Source organism: Pleurodeles waltl, chromosome 8, assembly GCF_031143425.1.
Source record: "Pleurodeles waltl isolate 20211129_DDA chromosome 8, aPleWal1.hap1.20221129, whole genome shotgun sequence".
NCBI classification, from domain to species: domain Eukaryota; kingdom Metazoa; phylum Chordata; class Amphibia; order Caudata; family Salamandridae; genus Pleurodeles; species Pleurodeles waltl.
Window position 1 is genome coordinate 590970482 of NC_090447.1, and position 18784 is coordinate 590989265.

Sequence of the window (18784 nt, forward strand, 5' to 3'; positions counted from 1 at the left end):
TGGTGTGCTGACAAAGTTAATGGATCAGAATTCTTAAACCGGCAGATTTCCTCACAACATTTGTACACAGGTTGGCCTCTAAAATTCCCACTGCATCCGGGAACATCAGTGCCTCTGTGCTGATTAATCTCACAGCTATTCACCACAAAAGCCCCTTCAATATGTGGGGGGCAATGCGAATCAGCGTGTAGACAGTCAGGGTCCTAACATGTGTTGACATTTCATGCACATTATCTGAAGTTGTTTTTTGTGCTGGAGGCACCATACCCAATCCATGCATACAGCCATGGTACAATGTCACTATTTGTCACTCATGCATGCATGAAACCCAGACAAGGGATGGGCCATGATTAGGCTATTTGGAGAAAAGTTCCACCCCATGGTACGATAAGTAAACTGATTATGTTATCCAATGTATTTGAGAATGCATTGTAGACCCACCTGACACAATACCCCAGGAGGAAAGTGAGGGCTGGGAAAGCAACTATGATACAAATGTAGCCACAGGGAAACTTTATGGTAACACAAAGACAGGAACCAGTCAGGCTAACAGGATGCAGGGTCAATCAAGATCAATACATTTAACAAGGCAAATACACAGTGAGCAGACTGAGACTGGTCAAAGGTGGAACAACACTGTGGAAAAGAAAGACTGTGTTTTTCCTGTGTGTTGGAACGTAACACAATAACCCAAGGGCTGTGTTACACAGCTGATTTATATGGCAATGCATAACATTGTTAGACGTCGCCTTCATCACGGAGACCTGGATGAATGCCTCCTCTGCTCCAGACATCGCCACCGCCATCCCCGAAGGCTACAAGATCTCCAGGAATGACCGCACCAACCAAGCAGGAGGAGGTATCGCCATCGTCTTCAAAGACTCCATCAGCGTCACCACCTCCACCGAAGACACCCCTCTCGCCGCATTTTCAGATTCGCACCGACCCGAGGTCCACCCTCATAGGATCCCTCGTCTACCGTCCTCCCGGACCACGCGCCCCTTTCAGCGACGCCATCGCCGACTTCATCTCCCCGCACGCCCTCGCCTCACCGGACTACATCCTCCTAGGCGACCTCAACTTCCATCTGGAACAAAACAACGACCCCAACACCACCACCCTGCTCGACAACCTCGCCAACCTCGGCCTCAAACAACTGGTGAACACCGCCACCCACATCGCCGGACACACGCTCGACCCTATCTTCTCCGCCAGCAAACACGTCTTCTTCAGCCACACCTCCGCCGTACACTGGACCGACCACAGCTGCGTCCACTTCACATTCCGACGCGAGACCCGCCACCTCCGCACTCAACCCATCCCTCGTCGACAGTGGAACAAGATCCCTGAAGAGCAACTCCTCTCCGCACTCGCCGCCAACCAACCCACCCTCACCACCGACCCCAACGACGCAGCCCTCAACCTCACAAACTGGATCTCCAACTGCGCAGACAACCTTGCTCCCCTCAAACGCACGCATCGACAGACCAACACCAAAAATCAAAGGAAACTTGTTGCGCCCTTGAGAAAGCCTGGCGCAAGGACCACACCGCTTACAACATGACCGCCCTCAAGAACGCTACCCGCGAACACCACCACCTGATCCGCGCTGCCAAAAGGAACTTTTTCACCGACAGACTGGACAAAAACAGCCACAACAGCAGAGAACTCTTCAGCATCGTCAAGGAGTTCTCCAACCCCAGCGCCAACGCCGTCACGCCCTCACAGGATTTGTGCGAATCCCTCGCCACTTTCTTCCATCGCAAGATCAGCGACCTCCACGACAGCTTCGGACACCAGACCCAACCAAACACCACCGAACCCGCATCCCCGGCCATCACCCTCAACAACTGGACCCACATCAACACGGAAGAAACCAAATCCATCATGAACTCTATCCACTCCGGCGCCCCTTCGGACCCCTGCCCGCACTTCATCTTTAACAAAGCCGACGACATCATCGCCCCGCACCTCCAGACTGTCATCAACTCTTCTTTTTCTTCTGCTACCTTCCCCGAATGCTGGAAACACACCGAAGTCAACGCCCTACTAAAGAAACCTGCGGCTGACCCGAGCGACCTGAAAAACTTCCGCCCCATCTCTCTTTTGCCTTTCCCAGCCAAAGTAATAGAGAAGACCGTCAACAAACAGCTGACCACCTTCCTGGAAGACAACAACCTGCTCGACCCCTCACAAACCGGATTCCGAACCAACCACAGCACTGAAACCGCCCTCATCTCAGTCACAGACGACATCAGAACCCTGATGGACAACGGTGAAACAGTCGCCCTCATTCTTCTCGACCTCTCGGCTGCCTTTGACACCGTCTGTCAACGCACCCTAATCACCCGCCTCCGCTCCACCGGGATCCAAGGCCAGGCCCTGGACTGGATCGCCTCCTTCCTCGCAAACCGTTCCCAAAGAGTTTACCTCCCTCCGTTTCGCTCAGAACCCACCGAGATCATCTGCGGCGTACCTCAAGGCTCATCGCTCAGCCCGACACTCTTCAATGTCTACATGAGCCCCCTCGCCAACATTGTACGCAAGCACGACATCATCATCACCTCCTACGCCGACGACACCCAACTTATACTCTCCCTCACCAAGGACCCCGCCAGCGCCAAGACCAACCTGCAAGAGGGTATGAAGGACGTCGCAGATTGGATGAGGCTCAGCCGCCTAAAGCTGAACTCTGAAAAAACGGAAGTCCTCATCCTCGGCAACACCCCGTCCGCCTGGGACGACTCCTGGTGGCCCACGGCCCTCGGCACCGACCCCCACAGACCACACCCGCAACCTCGGCTTCATCTTGGACCCTCTTCTCACCATGACCAAGCAAGTCAACGCCGTGTCCTCCGCCTGCTTCCTCACCCTCCGCATGCTCCGCAAGATCTTCCGCTGGATCCCCGCCGACACCAGAAAAACCGTGAACCACGCCCTTGTCACGAGCCGCCTGGACTACGGCAACACCCTCTACGCCGGGACCACAGCCAAACTCCAAAATCGCCTGCAACGCATTCAAAACGCCTCGGCCCGCCTCATCCTCGACGTACCCCGCAGCAGCCACATCTCCGCACACCTGAGACACCTGCATTGGCTCCCAGTCAGCAAAAGGATCACCTTCCGACTTCTCACCCACGCACACAAAGCCCTCCACGACAAGGTACCGGAATACCTCAACAGACGCCTCAGCTTCTACGTCCCCACCCGCCTCCTCCGCTCCTCTGGCCTCGCACTCGCTGCTGTCCCTCGCATCCGCCGCTCCACGGCGGGTGGGAGATCTTTCTCCTTCCTGGCGGCCAAGACCTGGAACTCCCTCCCCACCAGCCTCAGGACCACCCAGGACCACTCCGCTTTCCGGAGACTCCTAAAGACCTGGCTGTTCGAGCAGCGATAACCCCCTCTTTTCCCCTAGCACCTTGAGACCCGCACGGGTGAGTAGCACGCTTTATAAATGTTAATGATTTGATTTGATTTGATACATAAAATGGCAGCTTCTGCGCTGTTCCAGGCAGCTGCAAGGGCAGTGCATGTTCAAATGGCTAGTCTGCGTGGAGGTGCTCACAGGTGTGTGCAGCTTCAGTCTCTCACAAGTCCTGTAGGTGAGAATCAAGTTCAAAGGGCCAACAGTACCTTTCACATCGGAAGCAATGTACAGGTGTTTACAGATCCTACAGACTACAAAGAAGTGCATTATTTAACCAGAAGTCCATGCAGACAGAAGTGCAATGACTATGGCTTACCATACTAAAGAGGGAAGCACACTGGATTCACATTGTGTCTGGGTGTGTGTAGAGGAGGGTTTATCCGGGTACACATATTCCCTTTCCAGGGACCTCTGAAGAAGGGTGGGGTGAGGCAGGGAACATGGGTGTGGCAGGTCTTAGGGGATGTCTTGTGAGCAATGCTAGTCATACCTGGGGCACTTGTGCTATCAATTTGCTGCTTATATGGAAATCTTGTTACACATAGTCCTTGCAAAGATAGCTGATGTAACACTTACTGCTGTCAAGGGTCTGGTCATACCTTCTTGTCACCAATGCAATAGCACATCCACTGCCTCATGTACGAGGCATTTTTTCCCGTATTGACTGATGGTGTCTTAGTTGTGTGCCATATGCTGGAATGAACCATGTTGCCAACATGTATGTGTGAAATAGCTGTGGTCCTCTGCTATTGCCCTTCAAATGTGAAATGTACAGGATATATGCCATTTACAGTGTGTGTGAATTTGGCTGTACATTCATACGCATCAAAATTGATGTGGATTTTCCTGTATCGTAATCTGTAGTTTTGCAATGCTCCATGAGGCTACACTCTGATTCTGATAGTTAGGGATACTGTTTTGCAAAACTGATTATCTGGACCATGATATAGTGATTAGAATATGTGTTTTTTGACATATGGTAAGACAGTGGTGATGGATGAGTAGAGTTAAAAGAAATTTTGGACAATATGTTGTCTCCGACGCAATCCTGCAGCTGTGTTTGGATGGTCCCCCTCATGTTGATGGACAGCATCTTCCTCCTCTTCAGGCATTTGTGGGTCGGGTTCATATAGGGGAATGTTCCTTCTTAAACATATGTTGTGCAGGATGGCACAGGTCAAAATGATTTTGCACACCATTTTTGCTGAGTATAGGAGGCTGCCTGGTGATGTCGAGGCACCTGAATCTTGTCTTTAGGATGCCAAAGGTCCTCTCGACTATGCTGTGTGTCCTCCGATGTGCCTCATTATAGGCACGCTCTGCTGCAGTGCTGGGGTTTCCAATTGGGGTCATGATCCATGGCTGGATCCCATACCCCTGATCAGCTGAAAGAGAAAGTGAGTGAGAACATATTGATGTAGCTTGCACCATGATTATCACTTTGCATGGCAGTTGTTCTCTTGTGTTGTCTGTGACTCATATGTGTTTGTGTTATTGTGTGGAATCCTAGGTTTCTAGGATGTACCATCAGCACTGGGTTGTTTCCTTATCTGAACGGGTGTTTGGCTGATTGACCAGATGTCAGCAGTATTTTTGTAGCATTGCAGTACACTGTGTACTCCCTTGCATTATGTCATGTGAAAGAGGTGTCCCTGTGTCTTAACTGGGGGTGAGATGATACTTCCATACACAGAATCAATTCCACAGTGGTGGTAACACGGTTGCGTCTATGTACCCTGGACATCCCATCCAATTTCACATCTGCAATAGAAATATTTAAGCATCAGTGAGACCCTTAGATTTGACGTGTTGACAATTGACTATGCACAAATTCCACATGTGTGAGAAATTTATAGCAGACCTATTTCTCTGCCTTTGCCAAGTCTCAGGTTGTAATGTGTACCTATACATCTGAACATGTCCTAGTTCAGCTGGATAACTTGGTTGTGAGGTTGTCAATTTGAATGTCAGAAGGTCCGTATGCTTGCAGGTTTGTTGGGTGTGTGTGAAATTGTCTCAATCCGTATGTGTAGGAATGTGCATTTCAATATTGTCATATCAATATGTGTTCTTCGCACAATCCACTTGCTTATTGGTAGTGGGCAATGTGAGAGCAGGAGTGATGTGAGATATTGGTATAGCCTCAATGAGTCCATGTCACCCACCTTCATTGTAGTCATCATCATGCTATGTGTGTCATGGTGTTTGACCTGCAGCATAACACATTACAAACCCCCTGCACAGTACGTATTGGTTGGAAGGGTGTTTGATTGAGTGTTATTGATGTGATTAATCTTCCAAGTTGTACTGACATTTGAGGCCATGCCATTGTCACTGTGTTGTTTTAAATTGTTCCCTTGTGTCGTGGAGTAGCATCTGTTGTTATTTCGGTACTGTCATTTGTCCATAGGTCTATGTCCAAATGGGTGAGGATATCACACATGCCTAGCAGTGTCACAACATCAGTGTCTTCCTGGCCACGTGTTGATGTTGTGGTGTTTGTGTTGTGTATCCTAGAAGTTTGCTGTGCTGTGTGTATGTAAGTAGGTTTCTGTACTTACCAACAAGTATGCCATTTCCATATCATCCATCCTGGAAGTGTTGATTGATGGTGCAGTGACGGAAGATGAATGAATCATGTACACTCCCAGGATACTTTGCCACGATGTTGGTGATCAAACCCCGGTGATCGACAATGGCCTGCACATTGATGGAGTGTGTGTGCTTCCTGTTGCGGTATAGATATTCGGTTGCAGCAGGTGGCACAAGGCGTACATGTGTGCAGTCAATGTCACCAAGCACGTGTGGGAAGCCATTAATTTGGTAAAACCCCTGTTTTGTCTCCTGCTACTTCAGCTGTGTGTTGGGGAAGCTGATGTGGCGGGGTGTGAGGGAGATGATGGCATCCAATACCTTGGGTAGGAAGGCGGATAATGATGGCTTTGAGATCCCGGCAACCAGGGCACCAGTGGTTTGGAAGGAGCCACTTGCCAACATGTGGAGTACAGCTAGCAGCTTGGTTTCTGGTGGAATGGTGCCGGGTGTCTGCAAGCTGGGTGCCAACTGTGGCTCATTGTTGTGCAGCAGCTGCTGAATGGCTTGCTAGTTGAGCCTGTACCTCTGGATGATGTCTTGTTGGCAGAGTCCCAGAAGGGGTGCCCTGGTGCGGACGATCCTCTCCTGCTTCTGCGTTGCCTTTGGGGTCCCTGCAGGTGTTGTGGAAGCTGCTGTTGTTGGTCCTGTGGTCTGCGTCTGCGTGCATGCTGAATGAAAAGCACCTCCATGTCTTCCTTTTGGAGCTCTGCTGTTGCTTCTGTGTGTTTTCATTAAGTACAGGTGTGTTTGCCCTATTTTAATGCCTGCCCTGACCCAGTCGTTATTTTTTTACGCAAATCGGGCTGTGCGTCATATTCCGACTCCGCCTCCCGGCCGTGCAGGATATTTGCGCTATTAGATAAATAAGGCGCACAGGTGTTTAAGTCATTTTTGGGACGGGAACGCCTACCTTGCATGTCATTAACTCAAGGCGGTTTCCCGCATCCAGAAAATGACGCACATGGCAGAATTTTGGCTTTCGCGAGCTCAGCCATCAAAGTTTAAATATGGTGCGCGGTTTGTGCTGAATGTGCGTCAACATTTTTGACGCACATTCGGCGCAAACAGAGTATAAATATCCCCTAAAGGTGTCCAAGATACCCCACCCCAAGACCCTGAAAAGTAGGAGTAAATTTACCCTACTTCCCCAGAAACACACAAAAGTCGTGATAAGAGATTCTGCAAAGACAACAACTGACTGCAAAGCACTGAAGACAGATTCCTGGACCTGAGGACCTGTAAAGGAAGGCGACCAAGTCCAAGAGTCACAAAAGTGTCCAGGGGGGCAGGAGCCCACTAAACCCCAGATGAAGATGCAAAATGGCTGCCTCTGGGTGGAGAAGCTGAAGATTATGCAACAACGGAAGGTGCCAGGAACTTCTCCTTTGCACAGAAGATGTCCCACGGCGTGCGGGAGTATGCAAATTTGTTTCCACGCAGAAAGACCGCAAACAATACTTGCTAGCTGCAAAGGTCGCTGTTGAAAAAAATGGATGCTGCCCTGGCCCAGGAAGGACCAGGAGGTTGCCCCTTGGAGGAGGAGACAGAGGGGGCACTCAACAGCACAGAGAGCCCATGCAGAAGCAGGCAACACCCACAGAAGCACTTGAACAGGGGTTCAAGAAGTCTGAGCACAGCGGTCGTCTCAACACTACAAAGGAGCGTCCCACGAAGCCGGTGGTCAACTCAGTGAGTTGAGCAATGCAGAACGGAGTGCTGGGGACTTGGGCTATGCTGTGCACAAAGGATTCCTCGCAAAAGTGCACAGGAGCCCTAGCAGCTGTAGTTCACGCAGTACACAAAATTACTGTCTGGCGTGAGGAGGCAAGGACGTACCTCCACCAAATTTGGAAGGAAGGCCCACTGGACTGTCGTGGTCACTTGGATCCAGCTCCTGTGTTCCAGGGACCACACTCATAGAGATGAGAGGGGACCCAGAGGACCAGTGAAGCAGAAGTTTGGTGCCTGGGTTAGCAGGGGGAAGATTCCATTGACCCACGGGAGATTTTTTCTTGGCATCCAGTGTGGGGTGAAGGCAGACAGCCCTCAGAGCATACTCCACCAGGAAACAGTCAAGAAAGCCAGCAGGATTAGGCGCTACAATGTTGCAGGTAGTCATCTTGCTACTTTGTTGGGGTTTTGCAGGCGTCCTGGGGCAGTCAGTGGTGGATCCTTGGCAGAGGTCAAAGAGAGAGATGCAGAGGAACTCTGGTGAGCTCTTGCATTCATTATCTGAAGAGAAACCCACAGGAGAGACACTAAATAGCCCTCAGAGGAGGATTGGCCACCTAACCATGTAAGCACCTATCAGGAGGGGTCTCTGATGTCACCTGCTGGCACTGGCCACTCAGAGGCCTCTATTGTGCCCTCACACCTCTGCATTCAAGATGGCAGAGGTCTGGGACACACTGGAGGAGCTCTGGGCACCGCCCCTGGTGTGATGATGGACAGAGGAGTGGTCACTCCCCTTTTCTTTGTCAAGTTTTGCCCCAGAGCAGGGGCTGGGGGATCCCTGAACCGGTGTAGACTGGCTTATGCAAGGAGGGCACCATCTGTGCCCTTCAAAGCATTTCCAGAGGCTGGGGGAGGCTTCTCCTCCCTAGCCCTTAACACCTATTTCCAAAGGGAGAGGGTGTAACACCCGCTCTCAGAGGAAATTCTTTGTTCTGCCATCCTGGGACTGGGCTGCCCAGACCCCAGGAGGGCAGAAGCCTGTCTGTGGGTTGGCAGCAGCGGTAGCTGCAGTGAAAACCCCAGAGAGCTACTTTGGCAGTACCCGGGGACCATGCTGGTGCCCTGGGGATGCATGGGCTTGGCACCCCAATACCATATTTGGCATGGGGGGACAATTCCATGATCTTAGACATGTTACATGGACATATTCAGAGTTACCATTGTGAAGCTACATTTAGGTATTGACCTATATGTAGTGCACACTTGTAATGGTGTCCCCACACTCACAAAGTCCGGGTAAATTGCCCTGAACAATGTGGGGGCACCTTTGCTAGTGCCAGGGTGCCCTCACACTTAGTAACTTTGCACCTAACCTTCACTAGGTGAGGTTTAGACATATAGGTGACTTATAAGTTACTTAAGTGCATCGTAGAATGGCTGTGAAATAACGTGGATGTTATTTCACTCAGGCTGCAGTGGCAGTCCTGTGTAAGAATTGTCTGAGCTCCCAATGGGTGGCAAAAGAAATGCTTCAGCCCATAGGGATCTGCTGGAACCCCAATACCCTGGGTACCTAGGTACCATATACTAGGGAATTATAAGGGTGGTCCAGTGTGCCAATCAGAATTGGTAAAAATGGACACTAGCCTGCAGTGAGAATTTTAAAAGCAGAGAGAGCATAAACACTGTGATTCGGGTTAGCAGAGCCTCAGTGACACAGTTAGGCACCACACAGGGAACACATTCAGGCAACAAACTATGAGCACTGGGGTCCTGGCTAGCAGGATCCCAGTGAGACAGGCAAACACAAACTGACACACAAGTAAAAATGGGGTTAACATGCCAGGCAAGAATGTACTTTCCTACAAGGTCCTCCCTGGGCAGGAAACAAGCATCCCAGGACTAGTTTCAGGGTATCACCCTTCATCAGCCAAGCTAGCTTGAATCCAGTGATGCAGTGAGCATGTCCGGGCATAACCTTCCCATAAAAGAACAGATGATGGACGGAATGCTGAACAATGCAACCATTCACCCCAGTCACAAACATCTAGGCTTAATTCATTGTTTTTTTGCTCACCACACCACCCAGTTTGGACCCAGTCATATACAAATAAGTCTTGATCCTGTTCCCCACAGGAACAGTCCATCCCAAACTGCCAAGCCAGGTCCTCCCTGGACCAGACGCAAACATTCCAGGACCTCAGTGAGCACGGGACCCACGTTTGGGCATACCCTTCCCACTTCGTGTGACAAATGCAAAATGAACAGATGATAGATGGAATTCTGAACAATGCACACATTCTCACCTAGTCACAAAGATCTGGGTTTAAACCATCATTTTTTTGCTCACCACGTCACCCCAGGTTGGACCCAGCCATATGCATATCAGTCTTGACCATGTTCCCCAGAGGACCCGCCCAAACTGCCAAGGCACATCCTCCCTGAGCAGGAAACAAGCATCCCAGGACTAGTTTCAGAGTATCACACTTCATCAGCCAAGGTAGCTTGAATCCAGTGATGCAGTGAGCACAGGCTCCATGTCTGGGCATATCCTTCCCACTTAGGGCAACAAATTAAAAAAGAAGAGATAATGGACGGAATGCTTAACAACGCAACCATTCAGCCTTCGTCACAAATATCTGGGTTTAATTAATTGTTTTTTGGGTCACCACACCACCCCACCTTGGACCCCGCCATATGCAAATCATTCTGGACCCTGTTCACCATGGGAACAGTCCAGCCCAAACTGCCAAGTCAGATCCTCCCTGGACCAGAAACAAGCATCCCAAGACCAGTTTGCTGGTATTACGCATCATCAGCCAGGCTGGCTTGAATCCAGTGGCACAGCGAGCACAGGACCCAGGTCTGGGCATACCCTTTCCAGTTAGGGTGACAAATGGAAAAAGAACAGGTGATGGACGGAATGCTGAACAATGCAAACATTCACCACCAGTCACAAAAATATTGGTTTAATCCATTGCTTTTTGCTCACCAAGCACCCTAGTTTGGACCCACACATATGCAAATCAGTCTTGTCCCTGTTCCCCATGGGAACAGCCCAGCCCGAACTGGCAAACCACATCATTCCTGGACCAGAAACAAGCATCTCAGGACAGGTTGCAGGGTAACACCCTTCATCAGCCAGGCTAGCTTGAATCCAGTGGCTCAGCGAGCACGGGACCCAGATGTTCCCGTCCACAATATGATACTACCCCCCTACCGCCATATTTATACTCTGGTGCAGAAACGACACGCAGGGAGTAGGCTGACCCAAATAATGGTGCTAAGCCTGCTTAGCACCATTATTCAACGCCTGGGTCAGACCAGGCTTCAGAGTAGCTGGACCCATTTTAATGGCCAAACACCATGGATTCCCACCCCAAGCCCCAGAAACACCCACACCAGTGGGACACCACATGATGGGAGAGTCCGTCCTTGCTAAGTATAGGTAAGTATTTTATTATTTTATAAATTCATTTTAAAGTTTTATTTTAATTTTATTTTTTTATGTACCATTGGGGGCCCCTTACACTGGTCCCCTGTGCTGGCCACTGGGGGGGTGGGTATGACACCTGTCTTTACTAAGACAGGAGTCATTTTTGGGTACTAGTGCGTCAGAAAATGACTCTAGGCTAGTTAGTGGCATATTTATTGCAGCTAACCAGCCTAGCGTCATTTCTGACCTACTAGTGCCTTTTATCCTACTGTCATCTCACGCGGCTAGTGGTTTAGCTTTGGACTCTAGCCTATCCTTAGCACTGGTGTGCGCCAATCCATAGATATGACGCACTACTGCCGCTATGGAATGGAGATAGCCGGCGCAAAGGATTTTTCCCCCAAAAACTGCATTTGCGCAGTTTTACTGCAAAAAACATAACTATGCCCTATAGAGCGACAAATGCAAAAAGAACAGATGATGGATGGAAAGCTGAACAATGCAAACTGTCACCCCCAGTGACAAAGATCTGGGTTTCATCCATTGTTGTTTTTGCTCACCACGCCAGAAGGACCCACCCAGAGCTCAAAAGCTTTTTATTTTAATGTTTTGCTGCAAAATCGTAATGTTGTCACAAATTTACAGAAAAAAAAAACAAGTGCGGGCTCCCAGGCTTGTTTTTTAATAAGCTGCCGGGTGGGACTCCTGTGCCCACATTCAGCCCCAGGAACCACCTCCTCTCCAGTGCTATTGTTAGAGTAAAAGCAGGGGTGCGTGGACCCAGGATCCACGAGGACCACCACCTCCCCGGGGCTTTCACTAGATTTGGTGCAGGGGTTGGTGCAGCTCCCCCATGCACCTCCCTCGGGCAAATATTTAACAACATTAGAAAGGGGGACAGTTTTGGACCCCCACAGCCCTGGGGATCATCACCTCCCCTGGGCTCTTTTTGTTGGAGGGGGCTGCATGGCTCCCCTCATGGAGCCACTCATAACCTTGGGGACTGCCACTCCCTAAGGCCAGCTCCTGCTATGTACCAGAGTGCCCATCCCTGGGACATAGCTGTTTGCTGTGGTTTGGCTGCAGCTTTGACAGCTGCCACCAAGCCACATCAAATATTCTTCTTGTAACAACAAAGAGCTGTCAAACAGCATTCCCTCTCTGTGAGCAGAGGTTTCCTATGTCTCTGTGTCTGTAAAGGTGCAGGCAGGTAGACAGAGGAAACAATTGCTCTCACAGACAGGAAGCTTTCTGTGACAGTAATGCTGGCTCCCACAGGTGGGAATCTAGCTGGGGCTCTGGGTGCCTTCAGGCCCCCCCTACAGTCCCCGACATTGTGACAGGGAACCCTGGTGGCACCAGATCATGGGGTTCCCGGGGCCAAGATTGGCCTGGGCATGGGGAGGGGGGCTTAGCGGTCTCCCTCTCTACCCCCAAAAATAAATGATTAGGCCATGCCCCAGGGGATTGGATCCCCGGAGCCAAGATCGGCCTGGTGAGAGGGGGCCACAATGCCCTCCTTCCCTCCAAAAATTGTTTCATTGTTTAGGCCGGGTTCGGGGGATGGTATCCATGGGGCCGAGATTTGCCTGGGGGATGTGTGACTCCCTACCCCCAAAAATATTAATATTTAGGTTGGCCCAGGGAGATGGGGTCCCCGGGGCCGAGATCAGCCAAGGGAGTGGCCCACTCATCCCCCCCAAAAAATATTTAGGCTAGGCCCTGGGGGATGGGGTCCCAAGTGAAGGTTGGCATGGGGAGGGGTAACCGTGCATGGTTGGGTTGTAATAGGAGTTGGCTGCAGGGACTGGCCATAGGAAAGGCCCTGCGGCCAAGCCCCACTGTGCAGGGCCAAAGGCTGTGCCCAGCACATAGCAGTGTTGGGTGGTTATATGGGTCGGCTCCACCTTGAACTGCCACTGCTTCCCTTCCTATGTCCCCTTGGACTATGCACCTGTGCTACAAATAGACTGGAACAATACCCTGGACTTTCCTCCATCATCACCCGATCCCAATGCACTTGCCCCTCTTCTTCTTAGTACTTCAATAAACACCCTTTGAAAAAACTACAAGTATGGAGTATGTTACATTTGTAAAGTATGTATTCGTTTAACCAGGTGAAAACATTGCAGTTCAACTGTACAGTAATATTTCACATAGGAACGACCTATAGTTTCCTGCAGTGATCACACCAGGAGCGATAGTGGGGCACCAACATCTGCAAAATGAATTGCCAAAGGGTACAGTAAGTGGGCATAAAAGTGGGAAGAAACAGCCAGCCAGTGCCAGAGATAATCTAAATAATGACAATGAAATGTGAAGTAACACTGTCTTACCTGTGTGTCACTGGAAGTATTGTTGTATCACTGCTTTTCTGTTGTCCTCATCCTCATCCTCTGCCTCCTCATCCTCACTGCCCACAGGGTCCACTGCTGCCACACTGGCATCTCCAGCCTCCTCCTCCTGCAGAAAAGGCACATGGCGTCTCAAGGCAAGGTTGTGCAACATGCAGCATGCCACGATTATCTGGCAGACCTTCTTGGGTGAGTAGCACAGAGATCCACCTGTTAGATGGAGGCACTGGAACCTGGCCTCCAGGAGGCCAAAGCTTCTTTCAATTATCCTTCTGGTTCACCCATGTGCCTCATTGTAACATTCTTCTGCCCTTTTCCTGGCATTCCTCACAGAGTTCATTAGCCATGATAGTTTAGGGTAACCTGAGTCACCTGCAAATATCGAGGGACAACATTTAGCCACACACTATCCCATATGGCCCACACCATACCCATAAGCCAACATCCACTGGGTGGGAACCAGGGTCACCTATTAGCCACACCCGGTGCCTCTGTAGTTGGGCCATCACATTTGAGATGCTGCTATTCCTCAGGATAAAGGCATCATGCACTGACCCTTAATCCTTAGCATTGACACTGGAGATGTACTGGTCCGCCAAGCACACCATCTGGACATTGATGGAGTGGAAACTCTTTCAATTTCTGAACACCTGTTCATTCTGGCGGGGGGGACAAATGCAATATGAGTTCCATCAATCGACACAATTATGTTGGGGATATGTCCCATTGCATAGAAGTCAGGCTTCACTGTAGCCAAATCCTCCACTTGGGGGAAAACAATGTATCTGCACATGTGCTTAATCAGGGCAGACAAAACTCTTGTCCGCACTATTGAGAACATTGGCTGTGACATTCCTGCTGCCAAGCCCACTGTCACTTGGAAAGAACCAGTTGCCAGGAAATGGAGCACAGATAGGACTTGCACAACAGGGGGGATTCCAGTGGGGTGACGGATAGCAGATATATGGTCAGGCTCCAATTGGGCACACAACTCTGTGATTGTGGCCCTGTCAAGTCTATTGGTGAGGATAATGTGCCTGTCCTCCATTGTTGCCAAGTCCACTGGGGTCGGTACACGGGGGTATGTCTCCATCTCCTATTCATCTGCAGTGGTAGCAGCCTAAGGGATAAAAGAGTGAGGAGCAGTCACAAAATGAACATTGGAGCCACAACAGTACAATGCATGATGTTAATTTGTAATGGGGAAGTGGGATTTGTCCTGTATGTCCAAATCCTAACTGTGGCGCACTTATTATCCAGGGCCTGCCCCCTCTGAAATGGCGTCCACCTGTCCTGTGGAAGTGAGGTAATTCCACTGACGTTGTGGGCTGTTGCGGGAAGCAGTCGGTAACCACCGTGCAACGCCGCATTGGTTAACATTGGGCCCAATGGGAAACAGTGGCCAATGGTGAAATATTCCTGCGGTGACGGTATGCATCGCCGCGGATGTAACCGCCAATTTTGTTTCTGATCACTTACTTGCTACCTGACATTCAACAGGAGAGGACCTACACTGCATGTCCTGCTGTGACCTGTGTCTGGACCCTACCATGGCCCGTGTGACTGGGGAAAGGGTCCCTGCCTTCACCTCAGCAGAGTTGGAGCGACTGGTGGATGGGATCTATAGGATAGTACCATCTTTCTTGCCATGTTACCCCCATTTTTACCAGTATGTCAGTATGTTTTTGCCTGTCTCACTGGGATCCTGTTGGTCATGACCCCAGTGCTCATAGTTTTTGGCCTAATGTGTATGTCTGTATAATGCTTAACTGTGTCACTGAGGCTATGCTAATCAGAGCCTCAGTGCTTATGCTATCTCTGCTTTTTAATTTGTCACTATAGGATAGTGACTTCATGTACCAATTTCAGTACGCACACTGAACCCCCTTTATAAGTCCCTAGTATATGGTACCTAGGTGCCCAGGGCATTGAGTTTCCAGGAAATCCTTATGGGCTGCAGCATTTCTTTTGCCACCCATAAGGAGCTCAGACAAACCCTTTCACAGGACTGCCACAGCAGCCTGTGTGAAATAACACACAAGTTATTTCACAGTCATTTTCACTCCACTTAAGTAACTTATGAGTCACCTATATGTCTAACCTTCACTTGCTGAAGGCTAGGTGCAAAGTTACTAAGTGTGAGGGCACCTTGCACTAGCAAAGGTGCCCCCACGCAGTCCATGTGTCTAAGATCATGGAATTGTCCCCCCATTCCAAATATGTTATTGGGGAGCCAATTCCATGCACCCTGGGGGCTCCACTATGGACCCCCAGTACTGCCAAACCAGCTTTCTGAGGCTTGCAGTGCAGCTACAGCTGCTGGCACCTCACAGACAGGGTTCTGCCCTCCTGGGGTCTGAGCAGCTCAGTCCCAGGAAGGCAGAACAAAGCATTTCCTTTGGAAATAGGTGTCACAGGCTGGGGGGTAGCCTCCCCCAGCCTCTGGAAATGCTTTGAAGGGCACAGATGGTGCCCTCCTTGAATAAGACAGTCTACACCGGTTCAGGGACCCCTTGTCCCCTGTTCTGGTGCACAAATGTACAAAGGAAAGGGGATTGACCACTCTTCTGTCCATCACCACCCTAGGGGTGGTGCCCAGAGCTCCTCCGGTGTGTCCCAGATTTCAGCCAGGTGTTGGGGCACTCTGGAGGGCTCTGATTGGCCAGTGCCAGCAGGTGACGTCAGAGACCCCTCCTGATAGGTCCTTACCTGATAAGGTAGCCAATCCCCCTCTCAGGGGGTCTCTCCTGTAGGTTCTCTTCAGATTCTACTTGCAAGTTTCGAGAAGGAATCCTTTGCAACTACTGCTTCATCCTCTGACCTCGGATGAACTGCAGCCTGCTCCAGGAACCGCTGTAACAGCAACAAAGTATCCACAAGGAATACTTTTCCTCTGCAACTTCAGTTCCATAAGGCAATTGCAGCAGTTTCCATGGTGTGCACACTCCGAGGACTTCCTGTCTTCACTCTGCACAAGAAGGACTGAAGAAATCTCCTGTGGGGGTGACGGAGTTACTCCCCTGCTCATGCAGGCACCTTCTAAGTCGACGACTGGTTCTCTTGGACTCCTCTCACAGCGACGAGCATCCTCCTTGAAACACAAAGGGTGGACCCCATCGACTCAGACTGTCCTGAGGTCCTGCTGTCACAATTTGGAGGAGGTAAGACCTTGCCTTCCCCCAGAACAACAGTACCCATGTGCACTGCGTCTTCTTCACCTCCTGAGGTCTCTGTGCACTATTTGCAAAATTCCTTCATGCCCAGCCTGGCCCAGGCCCCTAGCAATCTATCCTGTGACGCTCAACTCGCTGAGTTGATCTCCGGCGGCGTGGGTCCTCCTTTTGTAGGGCTGCACCAACTGCATTTTGCTCCTCCTTTGTCCCCCTGTCCTGGGACACCCATGGGTGCTATCTGGTGCTCTGAGGACTCTCTGAAGTGCTGAGAGACTCCTCTTCTTCCTCATATAGAGTTGAGGCCCCCAGGTCCCTCCTGGGTCCAGATACCACCTAGTTGATGCAAAACACAACTTTGCCGTAACCAAGGCTTGTTGGAGGAATCCAGTGCCAAAACTCAGCTGCATCCATCTTCACGATGTGCGACATCCTTTGCATCATGCAGGAACCCGCTGGCATCTTCCTAAAGTGCATTTCTGCAGTCTTCGTTCAACCAGGGACTCTTCTTTTGCACCCTCTTCTGGGTTGGCAGTGCCTCCTGCCCTTCCTGGAACTTCTTTCGACTTCTGGCCTTGGTTTCCTTCTTTTGCAGGTCTTTAGGTCCAGAAATCCACCGTTTGTTGTTTGCAGACTTGGCTGGTTCTTGCAATAATCCCAATCACGAGGTGTAGTGTGTGCTAAGGAAACTTGCAGCACTTTACTCCTGTTTTTCTGGGCTCTGGGGTGGGGTGATTTAATTACCTTTACTGTATTCTTACTCTCCCAGCGATTCTGCACAAACTATATTTTTCTAGGGGGGATTTTGTGATTCGAATTCCACTTTCTTAGTATATGGTTTGTGTTGCCCCTAGACCTATTTTCTCCCATTGCATTCTATAGCATTTCCTATTGTATGCACTATCCTATGTCTAATAACTTGCCTTATTTTGTGTCTAGTGTATATATTGGGTATAATACTTACCTCCAGAAGGAGTATTGCTTCTGAGATATTTTTGGTACTGTGTCACTTAAATAAACTACCTTTATTTTTGGTAACCCTGAGTATTGTCTTTACTTGTGTATAAGTACTGTGTAACTATCAGTGGTACTGCATGAGCCCAAGCTGCTCTACTATAGCTACCTTTATCAGCCTAAGCTGCTAGAACACTACTACATTTCACTTATAAGGGATAACTGGACCTGGTATAAGGTGTAAGTACCCAAGGTACCCACTACAAACCAGTCCAGTCTCCCACAGGGTCCTACCCCAGTACGGACTGCTGTAACGGCCTCCAGACCAACAGGTGAATACACTGTGGGCACAATGCATGTGTCAGGAATGCATGGAGTGGTGTGTGTGAATACATTGTGTGGGGGGGTTGGTGGAAGTCCCCTGTGCGGCATACAGATTGTGTGCTGGGCCATGGTTGTGTAAATGGTGATGTGAAGGTAACAGGCAGGACTGTCTGACTGATACTATTTTCCTGTGTGCATTTCCTCTGCAGGACAGCGACCATCAAAAGAAGGGTATATGGTGTGCCATCGCCAAGGACATGTGGACCCTGGGGGTCTATGGCAGGCAGAGCACCCACTGTTGGAAACGGTGGGAGGAGCTGAGATGCTGGGCACAGAAGACGGCGGAGGCCCAGCTGGGGATGGCCTCCCAACGACGAAGGGGTGCCTGTCGAACCCTGACCCCCCTGATGTCCCGCATGCTGGCTGTGGCCTATCCTGAGCTGGATGGGCGCTTGAGGGCATCACAGCAGCCACAAGGGGGTGAGTACAGTTCCCATCATTACCACATATGCATGGAACGGTGGTATCCGGGTGGGGGATGTGTGTCAGTTGGTGCCCCTAGCCAGGTCTGACATTGCAGAGTAGGTCCCATGGTGGCCAGGGTTCTGTAGTGCTCAACGTGCTACCTAGCTCGTAGGCATCCACTACTGGTTAGGGCTGCGTGGGTCCCAGGTGTGCTGCATTTGTCAGTGTGTGCCCCTCCCCATGCATTGGTGACTAGAAATATACCTGGTAGTGCAATGCATAGTGCGTAGGGCTGTTCCCTGTGTGTGGGAGTGGTGTGTACGCCAAAGGTGGTGTTGGTGCAGTCCTTGACCCACTGTATCCTTTGTCTCTTCCCCACCTTTTT